The sequence below is a fragment of the Cydia splendana genome, chromosome 1, assembly GCF_910591565.1.
Source record: "Cydia splendana chromosome 1, ilCydSple1.2, whole genome shotgun sequence".
Classification (NCBI taxonomy): domain Eukaryota; kingdom Metazoa; phylum Arthropoda; class Insecta; order Lepidoptera; family Tortricidae; genus Cydia; species Cydia splendana.
This window is the reverse complement of record NC_085960.1, coordinates 985,885-1,007,334: the sequence shown is the minus strand read 5'-3', so window position 1 is coordinate 1,007,334 and position 21,450 is coordinate 985,885. Positions and strand designations below refer to the sequence as shown.

Genomic DNA, 21,450 nt, shown 5'->3' with positions numbered 1-21,450 from the left:
GTATGTCGACGAAAAAAAATATCTTAAAATATTATTTATGTTTTTCAAAACAATTAATGTCATAATGTGATTAATAGTAAGCCGAGTTGATTAGAAAATAATATAAATCTTATTAAACAAATAAAGAAATTTCAAATGCAAAATCCGACTTGAACACAAATTGTAACCAAATTGTATTCAGCGGAGTGAATAATCACGAGGAATTCTAACTCGCTAAACTCTAAACAAAACAATAGGATGCAATATTAACAACTTGCTCAGACAAAGTTGGCTGGAGCAGTTGCTAGTCCAAATGGCAAACTTGGAAAGTCGGAATTTGGTTATTTTATTTTATTATTAGTGACAAAAAATTTGAAAAGGAAAAGATAGTGTTTTAGAATACGAGCACAAAATGTACGTAAGTATCTATTATTTTTACCACAAAACAAAAAATATTGATCTGGACCTACCTAATTCTAAGATTGAATTAAATTGAATAATAGGGATTTTAACAATCACGAAGATAAAATGTTAACTCCACGCTGAAAGTAAAAGTGCCAAAAGTGTTAGAAGTGTTAATGGCATTTTAAAATTTAATAATATTGGCTCTAGCAACACAAAAAACCGTTAACATGGCTTGTCGCACGACTATGGCATGTAACTATCTTTGTTACTTAAGTATTTTAGTTTAAGACATACGTTAACTGCCAAATTTCGCAACTACCAACATTTACGTTCATAAATCCGAAAGGCTAGTTGAAATCAAACCCGTCTGCATGCCGAACTTCCCAATCGAAGTCTACATGTTTCAGATTTCCATGACCGGACCGGTATGGGGCAAATAGTTCAAAGTCTGGTAACGATGCGCGCTTGATTAAAATATCGATGCTGACTGGGCACTTAATTTATACGATTTTCACATACACTTTATAACATGGTCCATATTGCATTTAGGTACAGATGTGCTTGTGCAAGTTGCGAAAAGTTTCCAAAAAGTTGGAAAAGTTCTCAGAAATTACAGGAAAATAAAAGAAAATGGGCATGTGCTAAAAACCTTTTATAAGTAAAGCAAATTTGACCGAAAATATGAGGTAGGATAAAAGCGAAGTTTGCCTAAATGCCAGACTTTACTCCGGCTGAGTAAGGAGTTCTCTGCAGGCGTTCACTCGCCTTCGTCTAACTGTGATTTCGTAGGGATGGGAAACTTACGTTGAAATGAAATTAGTTCGTAAAAAAAACTTGTATTGTAGTTCGGGCGATTTTCCGCAACTTGACGTCTTGCGCCTATTGTGCGTGATAGGGGGTGGACTAGTCTTGCCATCCCAGCTCCTCGAGGAATCCTATCAAACCTTTGATGTTGAGTAGGACCTCGGGGAGGTCTCTCGGGGATCCGAGATGTTTTGCCCTGTATGGGGCCAATCCGCTGCATTCCAACAACTTATATGAACAACTTTTTTCCCAAAAAGTGTGAAATGATCATTACGATGTTTATTCAGTAACTAAACGTTAAAAATAATATATAACAAATATAAGGAAGGTATTTGTAGCCAATCTATGCGAGGAGCCATGCAAAGATATCGAATTATTTTTTTAATTACGAGTACATATCGCCGTAAATACTATCAGAGCCCGTCAATGGGCCGCGGTCCCGTGGTATGTTAATTAATTATTTGCAAACAGTTTCATTGCGTTGTTGATTGCAGCGAATTAGCGGCATTAATCGAATGCGAAGCCAGCGAGCCATGAATCATTGTGAGTAAAAGTGCTTTATTTAATTTTAAAAGATTAAAAGGTTGTGAAATTTCGTGGTAAATGAATTTTTGATATATCAGAAACACTAAAATATTTGCTATAAATTTTATAAAAAAAATAATATAGTAAAAGGTTAAACTTGTTCTTAAAGTTTTGTTTTTGACAATTGTGCCTGCGGGTAAAATTTTGGTATTGTGTTTAAGTTTCAAAAGTTTTTTTCTAAAAGCGACGAAAATGCCGTGTAATAGTTACCTATTGCTTTGATATTTTTATTAAAATTAATTTCAAGTTTGTTTGCTTGCTTTTATTTGAAAGTATGTTTTTCTTTCGTCTTTCTTTTGACGATCATAATAATGCATTTATGTAAATTGGCATAGATTAACAATAATATAATGTAATGATGTTTATATTTAATTAAATCTAAATATATGTAAGTATACATATGTCTTTCCCATCACGGAAGAATGGTGTTCCGGACCTTTGGGAGGCATGCGCGGAGCCGAAGCCAACACGTAGAGGCCCTTTTGACACTTTAATGAAATGTAAGGGGTACACCGAGCGGATGCTGCCCTTACCCGTGTCATGGGACGCACGCAGAGGCAGCACCCGCCAGGGTGTAAGGGCTATTGAGAGTTGATGGAATCTAAAATGAACTAGGTTATTGGGTGAAAGCGATGGACTAAGTTAAGTATACATATATTATTATAATATACCAATAAATAAATAAATAATTAATAAATTCTTACACAGATCGACTAAGTCCCACAGTAAAAATAAAAATGAAACACACACACAGTAATAATAAATAAAAATACTGAATATAAAATTTACTATTTGAAACTTAGAGGATATAACCAATGTTAATTCCTCTGAGATTTGAAATGTTGTATGTAAAGTCATTGTAAAGCCGACCACTGACTAACAGTCCGCTGGACGATACCGGCCGGTCAGTTGTTCGGAACTGTCAAATTTTTGTTCTAAACTGACAGGCCGATATCGTCCGGCGGCCTGTTAGTCAGTGGTCGGCTTAAAGTATACTAATGCATGAAATGAAATTTTAATTTAATTAAGAAATAAAACTGGGAATTATGTTGGTTTATTAAGGAATAAAGAGGTTATATTATTATTTTGTATATATGTACAAACAACAAGGTATTTATTCAAAGTAATTTTTAATTAATCAAAAACATATCCCATCACTACGTCTCCATATCTCAAATGCTACATTTGGCGGCAATTGCACAGACTTTTACACTCCTTTGCCTTAATTCGAGCCCCACATAACTTTCAGCTTTAATTTGATATGCACAAAGTCTCATTTCGAATGATTACTTCAAACTTTAAGTTTTAACCACGATATTCGCTGCAGTTCACGAGAATCTTAACGTTATTGAAATAAGAGACGTTTTCCAATGGTTTTTAGAATTGTTCGAGGGTAGGTCTGGATGGGTCCCGTAGGTTAAAGTAATGAAGATGAAATGTCATTTCGGTATAAATTAAGCCAAGTTGGAATTGCGGTGAGATTCAAAAGTTTGAGATAAAAATTAGTCTGCTCATGAATTAAATTAAAACGCGGGTAGATGATAATTTGTATTAAGATGGATTACAAGGGGGATTATTCATAAGCTCGTCATTATCGTATGTTAACGACTTTTGCACGACGACAATGTCAGTTGTTTTGTACATATTTAACAGCATTAGTACATTGCATTTTTGAACTTTTAAGTAGGTACAGAAGCGGACCGTAATTCATTTGAGTTCGCGCGAAATGTATTGAAAGTAATGCAAATATTAACATCGAATCAATAACAGATTTTCAAAATTTGAACGCCGCTGCAAAAAAAACATTGTGATGAGTAAAGAAAGTCTAAATTTTTTCGCATTTTCGAAAGCTTGCCGATAATTTATTATGTTATTCGGTTTTCTTTATGCTCTAGGTACCTATATACTTTCAGTTCACGTTGAAGCCTCAAAAATACTCACCAACTCGCCCAATGCATAACGAGCAAGATGCACTATAAGTGACAAAAAAGTGTAAAATTTATATCAATTTCTAAATAAAGCTATGTAAACGGATTATTTCGCGTAAAATGAATTTAAAATACATTCCGACGTTTTGAACCCTTCACAGCGTTCGTGGTCAACGGGAGACTGAGGAAAAATATATATTCACTTCTGTCAAAATTACAATGTCCAAAACTACCCACATGCAAAATGGTAATAACTTTTGACGCATAGTCTGATCCGCTACATTTGATACTGAATGTGCCTCCAATCACAATGTAGTAAAAGCCTCAACTCCCACTAAAGTGATTTAACCGGGACTAGCTAACTCAATATGCTGCGAGAGAGCAATTTACACCGCAGATTCATATTTCTATATAAAATGCACGTTTAAAATTGTACAGTCTTTTAGCCTTTTGAAGCAGGTTTTTAAAAAGTTTCATATGGCTGCGAAACCTATAGGTTTCTGTCGGAGGGAGGAGGGAAAGATAACTGGATTTACACAATTCGAGATTTAGTTATTCGATCTGTTTCCGATATGATACTGCTGATCTGTCAGTGTCAAAAGTGACGTTTTTGGTTGAAGGAAGGTCGTTTTGTAACTGACAAATCAGTTTAATGTCAGTTTTATTGTTACAAACCGACCTGTATTTTTGCCAACTCTTATTTTCAATGTACTGTAACATTGACAACGGGGTTCGCTAATTAAACACATAGTAAATACATTCGTCGACGGTCATCCCAACTTTGTCTCAAACTCTACAAACGAAACCGCACACAAAGGTTCACAACTCACCTGCGCTGCGGTCGCAGTGCAGAGGGCCGTGTGTGCGTGTGTCCTTGTGGTTCGGGATTAAATAAAACTGTTTAACTGTACCCTGATTAGAGATGTACAGGGTGAAATTTTAACCACCGTTCATACTCTACGTAGTGCCTTTATAGATCATACTTAACAACTTTTACTATAGGACCAACGCCGACATTGTGAAAAAAAAAACCGGAGCCGTTTCACATAAGCCGGAATGTATAAAACAGCGAATTTTTTTTCGTGATTGGTGCATTGGTCCCATAATAAAAGTTGTTCAGTATGATCTATAAAGTCACTGCGTAGAGTATGAACGGTGGTTAACATTTCACCCTGTATGTATGAAAAAATAAAATAAAGGCCTGTGCACACCGGCTATAGCGAAAAGTAACTTTACTCATCCTGCCGACCCTAAAGTCTCTAATGTCTCTATATCCCAAACTTGAGATAGAATTTCATAACAAAAATAGCCTTAATATTAAGACGCACATTAAGACGAAAACATGATCAGAACAGAACAGAACGCTAACGCCACATCTGGGTTTAAGTTGATCATAAATTATCAATTAGTCTTCTCTCGCGAATAAACTTAGTTCAAAATCTTAATAGACTAGGCTACTAGCCCGTCTCTGCCCGTAAAAGCACTATAAAACGATTCGTCGCTTGTTTTATTCGCGATGGAATCACTAAGCATTTTACGGGCCCACGCATGCAGATCGCTTTTTATTGGAAAACGAGGCCACAAGAGCAGCGGAGAGTGGGACCAATCAACGTGGTATGTCAAAGCATGCAGTTAGTGAAAAAACAGAATGCTTAACGGAGAGAGAGAGAGAAAGAGAGAGAGACACACAGAGAAATGGGGAGAGAGAGAGAGATGCAAGCTGAACAGAATGCGGACACAGTTCGGTTGTATCGCACATTTTAAGCATCTTTATGGCAAGATATAGTGATTGGTGCGCCGAATAGCAGACTGTCCAACACGTAGTACAGGACTGCCCTTTCAAAGCCTACCCTGGAAGCCCAAGACGTGTTCTCGTGGCTGAAAACCTTGGACATTTTTTATGCCAATTCAGTTTATTCTTTTTACCATTGTGAGCCTAGTTACTCAGATATAGCAACATAGCATTTCATTTTTAAATATATCAGGGTCTTACGGGGTGTTCTTTATTCATTCTAATTGAATAGGATTGATTACTTCATGATTGGATGAACCTATTATTTCATCAAACGATTGCCACATCATGAAATAATCAATTCTAGAATCTGGCTATGACTTTAATAATATATTCCCATTCTCTGTGTTTAGTCTCCTGTTTTATGGCCCAACCCAAACATCTCTATCTTCAATCGGAACGAAATAAAACGCTCTTTATGACCACCGCCTTATCGCCTGCGAACACATCTGCACTACTCTCAAACATTTATTGCGCATCACTTGTAAAGTAGGCAATAAAACGGTTTATACGCGAGAAGAGTCGTTTTTGATGCGCCCTTAAAGGGTTCTCAAACGTCAGATATGTACTTAAAACGTGGTCTTTATCGAATATAAATAAACTAGTGGCTATTAGAACTATAGAACTAAAACTTGCGAGTCCGCCATTTTGAAAAAAAAAATAGGAAATAACAAAATATTTTGTAACAACTCTTATGCAAACATTTCATTCAGTGCATTTGCTTTGTGAATAGCAGCATAGTTCTTTGAACAATAAATGGAGGTTGAAGTAAGTTTTCGAACGGCATGTAAGTATGCAGGAACGGACAAAGGCATAGTGGCACAGGAATGCGGGGTCGCGGGTTTGGTTCCTGGAGGAAGCTTTGATACTTGCGGTTTCTACCTTTGGCAACGTAACATGAATATAGGTAAGTTCATCATAAATATGTTTTACATCAGAGTCTAGTAAAAAGGTCCGTAATACATATGAGGACAAGTCAGAGCGAAATGAATGCGCGAATGAAAGCTAAATGATATGATTCCACTATTATTGAAATATCGGTTTGATGTCAGCCCAAGTAACATTTTAGTCCTATAATTTTAGTTTTTATCGCTAAAAGCTTGTATAGACGTCGTATTAAGGTTTCAGAGATGACCACCTGTCGTATAAAAGCGCTTGGCAACACCTTTTTGCTCTATAGGCTTATACAGCTAATATATTCTATAAGCAATTGATGTAAAGGTTTACATCATCATTTTATAGAGCCGTTACAGGCGTGTACTATAACAGGTTCAAATATAATCACTATAGAGCAATATTACTGTATAATAGTATTTGGAATCACTTTTATGCAACTAATTTGCGCTATTAAGGTTCCCTGCCAAGCCGCTATAGTTTTGTGTTTTAATAGTGACAAAAACCCAACTATACAACGATTTTAGGATATAGTGGCTTTAGAGATGACTGCTATAGTACATAATACTTTAGTAGTTTGCGCTATTAAGGTTCCCTGCAAGCCGCTATAGTTTTGTGTTTTAACAGTGAGAAAAACCCAACTATACAACGATTTTAGGATATAGTGGCTTTAGAGATCACTGCTATAGTACATAATACTTTAGTAGTCATATGAACACTATTATAGAACTGTTTTGCTCTATAGTAGCGTTTTTGGGACATATTTATAGCGTTAAAAAGCGCTTTAGTAGTTTTTAAATCCCTATTATATCTCATCGCTGTAAACGTCACAATGACTCTTTTATATCACAAAACTGTTGTATAGTGGTTTTGTTTTTTCTTTTAAAAGACAACAGCGTTATAGCTGAGTTTTTATGTCTTTTATAAACCGAGTTAGATACATAAAGGTAGAAAACGACTACTTGTAAATGATCAATTTGATCTGTAATGGCTACTTATATCTTGCTTATATAAGTTCAGGCCTAAGCCACATAATGTGGTCCCGTACAAAATATTTTTATATTTTAATGAATTGATAAAAAAGACCCCAGTGATATTAGTGATTGTAGGTGAGATTTATCATCAATGATTTAATACAAGCATAAAATCGTGACGGTTTAGATATTTATCGACATCCATTATTAGCACATTTTTTTTACCAATCTCATTGAAAAAGGAAACAACAGTAATGACTACATCTAAATTAAAAAAAAAATCCTATATCTTTCTAAAGAGTTTGTAGGTGCAACTGGGTCACAGCAAAATTCTTTTGGAACCCTAATTTTAATCATGATGGCGGTGAATATTTCGTCCTAAGTTCTATAGTTAGCCTATAAAAGCGTCGGATTTACTTCTTGGCTGTATAGTAGTAACTATGGTGAATATCATAATATTTTATTAAATTATTTTATTAAAAACATAAATAAATCGAGGGGGCATTTAAAATTCCTCATTAACCTAATACTATTCTAACGGTAAAACTTCCGTCCCATATACTTTTTGCACTAAAGACCGAATTATTCGACATCTAAATGGCGCATATTAATATAACGTCTTTATTTATCACCATTTTACTTAGTACCGTTTTTGTGAAGTAAACACACAACAAGTAGTAAAGGAACTATGAATTCTACAATAGTATAAAAAAGCACTATAATAGAATTTCAAATACTACTATAGTATAAAACAAGCACTATAATGGAATCTCAAATGCTACTATAGTATAAATTAACACTATAATGGCGTTTCTGACAACAAATTAGCACAAGAGTCATGCATTACATCACTTTTATAGACCTAAAACGTCACGGCTGACACTGCTACAGGTCTACTATATCACTGAATGGCACTAAAGATGCGCCATTTCGGCTTTATACAACCTTCTTAGGTCTTTTATAGGACCTTAGGTGGTATTTAGGAAACGTTCTATTGACCACTATAGTACCACAAATTGTTACTTGGGAGGTGCGTATTCGAATTGGCCTGCATGTTTTTTTTAAATTTAGGTATTGTTTTTATTGTCGATCAGATAAATTTAAGTACAATTTTTATATTTTAGAACCTAACACAAATATTACCCATATCCTATTCCATTTCTTTCGATCGTTTTTCAATAACCAATAACAAAGTTGTTTACTACCCAACAAAACAAAAATTGGAGGATTAATTGCTCGAAAAATAAGGGTGACTCGACAGATCGGTTGCCTGTTCAAACAGGGCCCTATGTAGTCGTGATAAGGTTCAATTTGCAGTAGATTAGGGCAAATGATTTATGATATATCGTTAAGTTGGAGTGATTAATTCACTTTTCCGGTTGGTGTAATGCATCAGCTGAAGCGATTTTACGTTTCACAGCGATAAAACGGGTAAGTGCGGCTGGCCTTCACATTGGGGCATGTTTAGGTACACATTTATTAGTGTTTATTGCGAGTTCGTACTTGCTATTTGCGTTTAGTGGCAAATGTATATAAACTCTAATCAATGTGTAAACAAGCACACTTATCTACATTGACCTTACTGAGAATATTTCATTTCATTTCATTTATTCACAAGCAATATGTACAGTCAGCTGCAGAGATATGTGACCCCCCTGAATCGAAAACTTTAACTCGCCGCTCGGCAGGCCGAGACTCAGTATTCCAATCGATTCTTACAAAAATTGTATTTCTCCGATGCTATTCAACGTCCGCTAATGGGAATCGATCCTTGGACCTCAGCGATATGTCTGGCCTTACTATGCCATACTTTAGACCGGCCCTCATTCCACTGGGCTACGGGAGCGCTTGCTTAAGGATGTGAAAATTTGAACCAGTAGCAGGCGGCGCCGTAGACGCAAATGATTCCAACTATTATTACTCGTATATATGCGTCCCTGTTTAGCAAGCTTGTGTTACAATATAGTATTGTCTTGGTTTATCAATATTTTCCTGCCCTCATATTATTTTCGAAGGCGACTAACAACGACTTTAAGTAATTATATTTAAGGTTGAAGATCTGGAGTAATTCAGTTTTGTGATTTCGTGTAGAAAAATACAATTTGAGGGCAAGTAATAATTTACGATCCAAGTGATTCCTACCGTGTGTCAAAGCAATTACATTTAGTGACCTTTGTCTTTGAATTCTTAATCAATTAATTTAATAGCCCACGCCCGATTCTAATTTCGAACAACAATATGGTGCGATTAACAGTTTTTCTTAAAGCCAAAATCGTAAATCTCTGGGAAGATAACAAAAGTATCAAGGAAATAGCACGAAAGTTGAATATTACGGTAAGTAACTATTGTGACTAATGATTTTTTTTCTGTCTGTCAATGTAGCATATTGTATTACCTAATAAGATAAACCAACAGATATATTGTGTGTGGGTATATAATAAAAAGAGTTTTTTGAATTGGGGCTGTTTAGAGATAGCCCAAACAAATAAAACACATCGGGAGTATTTTTTGTGAAAGTAAGTTAGTCGTAGCTAAAAATTCGGTTTACTATTTAATTGTGTTTTAACTTTATTTTAAAGAATTGTTCCATCTTCTGTATCTTATGAACCGCAACATTATAGTTAAAATCTTCGCAGTGTATTTTTCTGTTACATAAGATAATATTAATACCTATAAAATTTAAAAGGGGTCCATGTGATGTTTTATTGCATATTTAGGACGGTTTTACATGCAGTTATTTTAAACATATAAACAACAAACTTGTAAAATTGTATAGTTACAATATATGCAAGATAGACTCAACAAATTTCAATCAAAACGGTATAAAATATATACACTAAATATTTCTCTCATATTTTTTTTATAATGAAACGTTCTCCTCTTACACAGCATTAGAAACATACTATAGATTGTTTTATACGTATTTTTATTTGCAGAGAGACACGGTTCGTAGGTGGGTAAGACGTTACCAAAAACAGGGAGACGTGGAATGCGAGAAACCAGGCCCTCGTCCTTCGGCTTACACTGAACAATCTGAGCGGCATCGTAATATAGTGCAAATTCATACTGATGCTCCGTTTACCAGCACTCGCTCCACTGCGGAAACTTTTGAAGTGTCACTTAGCACGGTTAGAAGACACCTTCATGCTGCTAACATACACCATTTTAAACCAGCCAAAAAGATAAAGTTAACAGAAGCTCACCGAAACGAACGTGTAGGGTTCGCACAAAAATACGAAAATTTCGATTGGGAGAATGAAATCGTAATTTTTACGGGCGAAAAATGTTTTAAGTCCGACAAAGATGGCCGAAAAATATTGTGGCGGAGAAGCGGGGAGAGATTTAACCCCAAAAATGTGCTAGACCTTAGAACAAGCGGAAGGATAACGTTAGGTAAAATATATACTTTTTTATGTTATGGGTATGAGCAGGGGCGTATTTACCCTAGGGCCATCCGGGCCATGGCCCGGGGCGCCAATCCGCCAGGAGCGGTATATCGGGCGTATGGCGCCCCTGGCGAATTGCATTTTGTTTTTCTTCCTTGACTTCTGGGGCGGCGAAACGTATTAGCCCGGGGCGCGAAATTTCAAAATACGCCCCTGGGTATGAGAATAGATAGTAATAGGTATAAGACTCTACAGAAAAAGAAATCGAAAGAAGAATATCCATGGGATGGAAAAGATATTGGTCAAAAAAAGATGTATTTAAAAGTAAAATACCAATACATCTTAAGAAAAAAATAATGGATAATACGATTCTGCCGACAGTAACGTACGGGTGTCAATGTTGGCCTCTAACAGCAAAAACTATACATAAACTGAGAACTTTCCAGCGAGCAGCAGAAAGATCAATGATGGGCGTAAAATTAATAGATCGCATAAGAAGCTCAGAAATAAGAAAAATAACGAAAATTACGGATATAGTTCATACAATATGTAAGCTTAAATGGAGATGGGCAGGCCACATTGCTAGAGCAAACGACGGACGCTGGAGCGAACGCATCATACAATGGTATCCAAAAGATGACAGGAAGAAAAGTACAAGACATAGCGGCAAACAGAAGACACGTTGGAAAGACGACATAGTAAAACTGGCAGGCAAAACATGGCAAAGAATAGCTAGAGACCGACACAAATGGCGTGATATGGAGGAGGCCTTTGCCCAAAACTGGGCGTCCAAACAAACCTAACATAGATTTACCTAACCTTACTCTAATACTTAATATAATTAAATTCTACACTAACTAAAACTAAATACTAAAAATTAAATATACTGTATGTAAATAGTACTAACTACCTAGGAAATAAACTGTACCTACTTAAAATGTTTGGAAATAAAGAGCTTTATTATTATTATTATTATTATTAGGTATAAGTAAATGATATTTATCACAAAAATTATTTTCAGCGTATTACGGATGGATGTCTTCCATGGGCCCTGGTGAGCTTGTAGAAGTAGGAGGACGAATGAACGGTGAGCGATACCTTGAGGTATTGCGTGACGTAATGTTGCCATCAGTTCGCGTCGCCTACCCTGAGGGCCAAATTTATTTAGTGCAAGACAATAGTGCCGTGCATCGTTCGTGTATAGTTCAAGACTGGTTGTCTTCTCAGGCGGACATTACAGTCTTCGATTGGCCTTCTAAAAGTCCTGACCTGAACCCAATTGAGAACTTGTGGGGTCAAATGGTGCTTAACTGGGACCCTACCCAAGTCAGATCCAAAAAAAACCTAGACGACGAAGTTCACAGGACCTGGGAATTGTTGAGGAACTCGAACACTTGTTCAAACATGGTGGCGAGCATGAAAAGCCGACTCAAACAAGTCGAAGAAAGTGATGGATACCCTCTTCGCTATTGATTAATGAAAAAAATATACCTACTGTGTTTCCATTTGTGTTCTGGGTCTTTCTCCACTATTGGCGAAATAATTGTGTTAGGCAAGTTAAAGCAAATTAATAAAACTCCCGTGAGTCTCAGACATGTTGAAATTATATAAGGTCGAAAATAGGTCGACATATTTCGACTTTAATGACGTGGTAACTCTATGTAAGTATTCAAATAAATTAAAATAACTAAACTTATTAGAAAGTAATCACATTTTTTTTAAATACCTACAGTTAACTTTATGGATGAGTCAGATTGTTCAAATATTAACTCATTATTTTTTCCCTAACTAACAGGCCTCGATAATAGTCTTCTAAACAAAAAAAAGAGACCCACGGTTTCAAAAACAGTTCCCTGTAATTTAAAAGCACAATCGTATCGTCACATTTTAGACAGTAAGTAATATAATTTAGCAACTACGGTTGCAAACAGTATTTTTTTTATAAAATGCATATTTTAATTTATCGGCAATTTAAAATTAACTAAACAGGGAACTGTATCGAATCCGGCCCATTTAGTGGAGAAAGCATTTGTATTATAATTGTTTTAAAGTGCCGACGGTTACAGGAGATGAATATTGTTATCTTTGATAACATGTGGTTTCTCGCTGTAACGTCAAAGTTCGTTTAGATTATTTCAATCAGAAAGAAAAGTAACGTTGTGGTATATTGTCATATAATATGGTCCAATCTAAAATTTATTCTAATTTACGTCTACAAGTTTTCCTTTTGTCAACAAGATTGTAACTGAAAGTATTTTATTTATACTGTACTGAAGTTATCGGATTTGTTTATATATAATAATTATTATGCGTTTTTTGCAAGACTCAACACATATTTACATAGGTGTAAGAAAACATGACATTGGTATTTAAGGTGCAACCACACATTGCTTAAATACGGAACCCTAAAAACGGTGACGGTCCGGAAATTCAGATGTATGAAAATCAATATACGCGTGCCGTTCGCGTCATGTCTTTTCCATACTTTTGCATGCGATCAAAAATGTGTGTGGTCGCACCTTTAGAAAGTAAACGACCAACGTGCCAATTGACAATCAATACATTATAAACAAAATTACTTTGGTAAACCACCACGTTACTTATTTAACACACCAAAAAAAATGTTGAGACATACTTTGAAGATTAAAAAGCTGAAGGTATTTACTTCTTAATTTTACATAATTCAAATTGCTTTAAAACCCCTTCAGATGTTGGCTTATCTACATATGTATTGTATAAGATATACAGTATAACAATAACACTTTTACACTGTTATTTCAAGCTTGTTTTTTGTGATGTAATCATCTGCTAGCTGGCCAGATCATATTAATAAAATAAAACTATCTCAAAATTCTAATTCACAGGAAACCAATTTACTATTGTAGATCATGCCATTGACGAAGACATGCGCCTTGGTTCCTATTGTCATGTTATTAACGGTTAAATTTGTCAAATCTGCGCGTCTTCGTGGATGTAGCTATCTATACCCGCGTGATACCCGCACTATTGATTTTGTAAACAATATTTTTATAAATTAATAAAAAATGATCATCATCTATAGATTTTTTATTTACATATAATAAGACATATATTTTTTTAATTATGTTATAATATAACATAATATTATGCATAAAAAAATAAAACATCAAATAAAAAATAAACATCAAAATTCCCCAGGCCAAGGTTCGAACTACTAACCTTACGATTCATAGTCAATGCTGCTAACCGTTAAGCCACACGGCCGTTTGCTTTTCTGACGAAATTATTGTTCTAGGTATGACTGGCAGGAAGGATTTTTTAAATTTCTTTCTAATACTTACCTTTATTGTCATCTTTTTTTTGTATAGTTGTCATACAAAATTTTTAAATGTTTGTTTCAATTATACAATTCAGTTAATAAAAAAAAAGTATGGTCTTTATGAGATTTGAACCAGGAACCGTAGAAATGCCTTATTCTTGGGGGGGTCACATAACTCTGAAGCTGACTGTACATCGCATTGGAAATTATACATAAAAATTGGCTAACACAAAAGAAATACAATAACATACAAGGAAAGGAATACACGTTAATTTACCCAACTATCACAAAAGTAATAAACTAATTAAAAAAAATACAATAAAATATGAACAAGGATTACCTACACGTTAATTAACAAAAGTAATTTACTAATTAAAAAAAAAAAAAAAAAACAATTACATAAAAATATAAAATGTCAGTCTTAACTTATAAATCTAAAAAACTACAAATATGTCAATTAATGGTCAATTACGGAATAATTATATATTATCTATATTGTCATATGAATAATTCTAAGTAGAGTGTATATATTTAATGTCAATTCAATAAATAATTTCAATTAGTAGGCTGACAAAATTCTTCCACTGAGTACAAACACTTGCTTAGCAAAAAAGCCTTGAGCTTGGTTTTAAACATGTTCACATTGACGATCATCTTCAATTCAACCGGTAATCTATTAAAGAGAATAATGTAAATAATAGACCTTCCAATCAACCAAAGATTAGATTAGATTGCATTTATTTTCATAATATAGCATTACATTATAAAATATATATTAACCAGTCGAATGTCCACCATACAACAAATTGGTGCAAAGCAATTTGACCCATATTGAACTGTAGTAACACACGTCTGATACTGAGTCACTACGACCCAAATTGAGTTAACATCACACAAGTGATACTAGGGCGCTCCACGGGTTAATTTAATGCGATGGTAACTCTCTCTATTAACTCTCCACGCCTAAACTGCTCAACCAATTTAGATAAAGTTTGGTATGGCGTTCGCAGGCACAGCTAAAAGTGAAACTATTAGTATTTCCTTTAAACTAAAGGAAAATCGTTAATTTCCGCATTTCGCTTCCTACTTGGACAACAGCATCAAAAACGGTCGCAACATCAAGAACGACGGTTGGACGAAAATTAAATTTTGCCGATTATTTATTGAGCCCTCAATCGGCAACATCTGTCATAGAGTTTACGGTTTGTTGATTAAATATAAGTACTTTATCACATAATTTATAATATAGTACATGTACTACGTATTTGCTCTGAACAACGAACTAGAATAACGATACTGTCTGATTAGAGCTCACAAATGACCTCACGGGAATAGGGTATTTGACAACGAATCAAATCAGTTTCTTTTTTCGAACTGTCAAAACGATTTGCTACTATGTAATTTAGATGAAACACTAGCATGTGGTGTCACGATCAAATTACCTACTCTTTATCGGGTTTTAATATAGATTGTGTGTTTAAAAATAACTGCAGTCTACGTTTCTCTATTATTCTTCCGGTGCTTTATTTATTGCATGGTATAAAATAATTTATTAGAATTACGGTCAAATACCCTATTCTGCCGCGAGTGACTCAACCGTACTGTGCGTATGTTGACTATGTCAAATAATGTAATGCCGAGCCAACGCAAAATATTTCAGTAATTTGTGTCAGGCAAGTGTCAATCTTTTAGACCTGTTTCCAAAGTCAAAAACAAACATTTAAATGCAACCCTTAAAACCTCAGACTCTTTTTCTAAAATTACAACTGTTGTTTCACGAGAAAACCTCAGCATCCCAATACAACAAGAATTTTATTCCTAAGATTAATTTTCGTACCTATGACATCACAAAAAGATGACAGGCATTGACATATCGCAGATGTAAAAGTCATAAAAGAGAAATTATATTTTACAGCTGTTTAACGACTTTTATGGTGGAACTTTGATATGTAATCTCACTGTTCGCTGTATTGTATAATATGGATAAAAAACTATTTTATTCTGAGCTATAAAATTGATAATAGCAGCAATATTTTCAAGTGATACCGCGTAACTCTATTTGTGAAGTATTGAATAGAGATGTATTACCTACATGTGTATGTCATGTGTATGTGTATGTCAGCAATATAAATGTAAGATTGTCAACTCAGATTGTTGTACACGGTTACTCCTTTAGCAATAAAGATGTGTTCAGATAATTTTGACCTATCTACCAGTTTAGCAATTTCTACCTAGTTACTACTTGCAACGATCATGGATGTCGTAAGATCTGTAACTTTTTGTTGAAGATTCTACAATATCAAAAGTAACACTCGTAACTGCATAAAAAAATACAGCCGAGCTATCTCATATTATAATTGTAACCAGTAGATTAACTCCTAGTTAAATCTAATTTTCAATTATACCTGGTACATGTACGTTAAGTCAGTAGCATATATATAATTAAACAGTGTCCAGACAATCAGTGTACCAATCAAGACATCACGCGTGGCTACATACTGGGCAGGCTAAGGAATAGGGATGGTCTAGTTTCGGCGATCCTTTAGCCCAATTCGAGTACACAGAAATAAATGTCTTATACAAATTATATTACAGAAAAAGTGACCAATAATTGCATGGCCACTTTATAAAAAAAATCCATTAATTTCAAGTAGGGAACAAATTATTTTATGTAATATTTTTTTGATTTGTTTATTGTTTTAAGTAATCACACTACTTTACACTCACTATGGATTTGGTCACTTTTTCTTTAATATCTGTTTCAGTTTATAATTCCATTAATTTATTGGTAAAATTATTGTTCTTGAATTTATGACGACCGGTCTGGCCTAGTGGGTAGTGACCCTGCCTGCGAAGCCGATGGTCCTGGGTTCGAATCCCAGTAAGGGCATTTATTTGTGTGATGAACACTAATATTTGTTCCTCAGTCATGGGTGTTTTCTATGTATATAAGTATGTATATCGTCGCCTAGACCCATAGTACAAGCTTTGCTTAGTTTGGGGCTAGGTTGATCTGTGTAAGATGTCTCCAATATTTATTTTATTATTTATTTATTTATATTCTAATATTTAACTTAGGCGAAGTTGAGCACCAATGGTGAAGTTAGGGTCCCCTAGTTTAGCCAACCCTCATTTCTTATTTTCCATAAATTGCAACATTGATAACTATCTTATCACTAGCCCTTAAACTCGCAATGTAAATTAGAATTTTAACGCAACTTTTGACCCTCAGTTTGCAGTTTTTTCCTAACTAGAATCATTAGGACAGTCGAGGTTATGGAGACTTGAACTCACTACTATTAAATATTAGGTCCTTACCTATGAAATTGGCGTTTTTGTTCATAGATATAAGTCTGATCCTAGTTTTTTTTTTTTTACAAAAGTACATACACAATTACAATAAAACTACAATATGATTTCGCCAAACTGCTTGACAGCAATTAATTGTTATTTTTTATTGTTAAGTGTTCAGAATTAAGCCTTGAAAATAGGTCTTTTCATGTGCTGTCGGTTCGAGTATTAAAATTACTTATATTTTTCTAATGGTACCAATTTTCAAGAAATGGAGATATTGAAAACATACCTTAAAGGTGTCAAAAATTACTGGAAAAATTTTGTTTGGTTTGAATTAGCCATCAAAAAAATATCCGCAAAATTAATTGTATGGAAATTCGTGTTTCGTTGAAATTCTCCGAACAAAACGCCAATTTCATAGGTAATGACCTTATAGTAGTGCCATTCTCAACCAAAAGGGTACAATTGTCGGTTGTCAACTAAAGCGCTATTTCAATATAGCTTCGATTTGAAATCAACCTTATCGGCAACCAACAAAGTGGTATCTTTCGGTTGAAAAGTCACATTTAGGCTATTTTTTGCGCTTTAAATGGTTGGCTGGAGATTATGTCAAAAATCAAGTTTCGGCGACCATCAAGTTTCGGCGACCACAGCCCAACACTATCGGCATGCAGCTTGGTATTGCGTTAACGTGGCGTTATCGCTTGATCGAATCACGTATGCTAATGGACACGGAGCAGATTAAAGTCATGTGGAGGACAGATTAATATCGAAGTAGTTGAAGTACTTTTTAGGGTTCTGTACCCAAAGGCTAAAAACGGGAGCCTATTACTAAGACTCCACTTTCCGTCTGTCCGTCTGTCTGTCACCAGGCTGTATCTCATGAACTGTGATAGCTGGACAGTTGACTTTTTCACATATGATGTATTCTATTGCCGCTATAACAAGAAATACTAAAAACAAAATAAAATAAATATTTAAGTGGGGCTCCCATACTACAAACGTGATTTTTTTTGCCGCTTGAAATATTAACTTACCTATATAGATATAAATGGTACGGAATCTTTCGTGCGCGAGTCCGAATCACACTTGGCCAGCTTTTTCTATTAGATTTATTTGCTGCCTATTATTAATGTTACTAGAAGGAGTTTATATAGTAGATAACATAATAAAACATAATTGCGACTTCGTCTGCGTATAATTCTTCGTCAGGGATTTTGAATTAATTTTCGCAGTAGGTAAGTATATTCTGACCCTCTCTCACCTACAGAAGCTTTATTCCTCAGCTATTATCATAGTGTTTAAGACAGCATCCATTATACCTCACAAAAGGGAAGCCAGCGGAGGAATCTCCGACGCTAGAATGCACGCGATTTACACTTTGTATTTATTTAAGCTATTCGAGGGAAACTAATTTTAAGTAATTTTATTATGATATTTTATTGGAGGAATAAAATGTTTTGCTTTTTTTGACAACTAGAGAATAACAGTTACACGTAACTTCATCTGTTATTTTTAATAGTTTGCATACGATGATATTTAAAAAAAAATAACATTTTTTAAGTAATATACTTTACTATATACTTGCCACAAGGCACAGAGCTGGAGACAGATTTTATTATTTATAGCTTTAGTTGTATTGTAGTTTTAATTTTAATCTTTCCCCTTTTATAGTTTTATGTATATTTTTGTTTTAGTTTGTAATTTTTACTTTACGGTTTTATTTATTGTTGTTTGTATTAATTGTTGTTACAATAAACTCACTTTACTAGAAAATAGATACAATCAACGAAGATTTTTCACGAGTTAGAAAATACTGCAGTTAAAGAATACTAGTGTCTGTCCGCGTGTTCATCTGCAAGTGATGATGATGCAAGCTTTCATTCTGGTTTTAATACGGTTTATGCGTTAAGAGGTAACAGGCAGACAGAGTTACTTTCGCATTTATAATATAAGTAGTGAACGAACAGAAAACAATATACTTACCTATTTTGTTAAGAGTAGTAAATTTTGTTATTATTATTCCAACCAATTTTATCTTGGAACAAGATAGGTAATAGTTTCAAGTTTACCTTTACTATATTCATAGGATAGCGAAAGAAATTGCCTACTAATCCACCAATCCCCTTATTTCTAACACGAAACAACATTACCTCTCAAAATTCATAATCATCCTAGTTAGGTACCTACACGCAAATTTCAACCCTCCCCCTCCCATCTCAGACGAGACAATTTGCCCTAGCCCTCGGCTACCAATTACGAGCAAATGCTTTGAAGTTCCCGGTCAATTGGTAATAATTTCTAAAATTACGCTCTAATACGGTTATGACAATTTCTGCAGATCTCGCAGGGAGATGGTTTGCTTTAGAGTTAATGGAGACGGCGAGGTAATTGCAAAAGGTTGTATTTAATTTTCAAAGGTGAAAGTAAAACTGTTAAAGTATAATTATTATAAAATTGATATATATTGGGAAACACAACATTTCGCAGGGTTGAAAATATAAAACTCTAGTTATTGAATTACTAGCAGCACTACTCAGTACCTATTGCATTATTAATTACTGCCGATTATTTAGAAATTTCCGTCTTTAGCTCAAAGTTATTTAGAGATCCAGGGTGTTAGGCGCGTACAAATGTAGTGCATAATTATTTTGCATCGTATTTTCACGAAAACGTACGAACGTGTCTTGCTATTTCAGTCAGTTTCGGTACATAAAGTACTGAGGTTGACTGAAGTAGCATAACAAATAGGAATGTTTCCGAGAAAATACAATGGAATAAAATTATGCTTTACAGCTGTTGACGCTGCGCTGGTTCGAATCCGGCCTCCTCCACTGGAGTGCTTGGTCACTTTTTCTTTTGTACTTAAATATGTCATCTATTTTAGTTTTTAAATTAAGACCGTACAACTTGCAATAACATAATTTAAAATAGAGCCAAGGAAGTATAAAATTGTAAAAGCATTCTTGGCTGCGTTCGATCTTGAACATCAGAATTCCCAATATTGAGTGCCTCGTATTTTGAACCCGTCCAAAGGCAGCCATGTAAAGGTTGCCAGTAAATTTTTCGTGTAATTGCGTCACAGGAAGTGTTGCCAGTCGTAAATAAAATATAATGGCCGTACAGACGCCTTGGTACTAAAGGAGCATATCTTTTCAGCGTATTGAGCGAGAAAATTAAATTTTCGTGGGAAATTTGCTCTTAAACGTTAGGTTTCGGAAAATCTAGCATGTGACGCTTATCTTTATTGCGTAAAAACCATATTGAGGGGTAATTGCGTGTAACATAGAAATAAAGCATTTATTTTTTTACTACAAAATTTGTAAGAAATACATATTGAAATTCTTTTGAAATATGGAATTAATATAAGAGGAAGCTTGAAAGTTGCACCCATATCAGAAAAAGTAAGGGCCAATCGCCTAGCGTGGTACGGGCATCTGATGTGGAGTGATGATAGCCATGTGACGAGAAAGGGATTACGAATGAATGTGGAAGGAAAACCGAGGAAAAGGTGGATGGACTGTGTGAGAGATGATATGAAACGAATGCAAGTGAATGATGAGATGACGGGCGAGAGAGAGGCATGGAGAAGAAAGACATGCTGCGCCGACCCCTGGTAAATGGCACAAGGGCAAGATAATGATGAATTGAATATATGGATAAAACTCGGCTCTGCAGGCTATTAGAAGAACTAAAAGCGCCCTTACAAAACAATACAACCTTACTAAATGCACCGTATTTCGTCTCAAAATACTCCGCCAATTGTAAAGCGCGCGGTTGTCCAAGCTAATAAGGTTTGCGGCGAGGATCCTAATCTGCAGTTTATGCAGAGAATTCCTTCCTAATTGCCACTTTATCATTACCGAAGTAGCTTGCCTTGTGTTTATTGATAATGGTAAAGGCTCTGTGAGGTTTATCTTATTCGGTTTGAGGAAATTTGTGATACCTGTGAGTAGAAATTGTGACCTGTGAGTAAAAATATATATAGACTAAGCCCCACAGTAAGCTCAAGAAGGATTGTGTTGTGGAAAAGATACCATATTAGTTCCGATTGGACTGTGGGAAAAAATTCTATGGGATTTTGCGCCAACCATGTGAGTTTCACTAAACT

The 21,450-nt window shown here is 34.9% G+C and overlaps 1 protein-coding gene across 1 annotated transcript in view; it reads right to left on the bottom strand.

Moving 5' to 3' along the window:
• LOC134798617 (dystrophin-like) overlaps positions 1–21,450 on the bottom strand; it is a 734,075-nt gene that overhangs the window by 107,586 nt on the left and 605,039 nt on the right. The window lies entirely within an intron of this gene.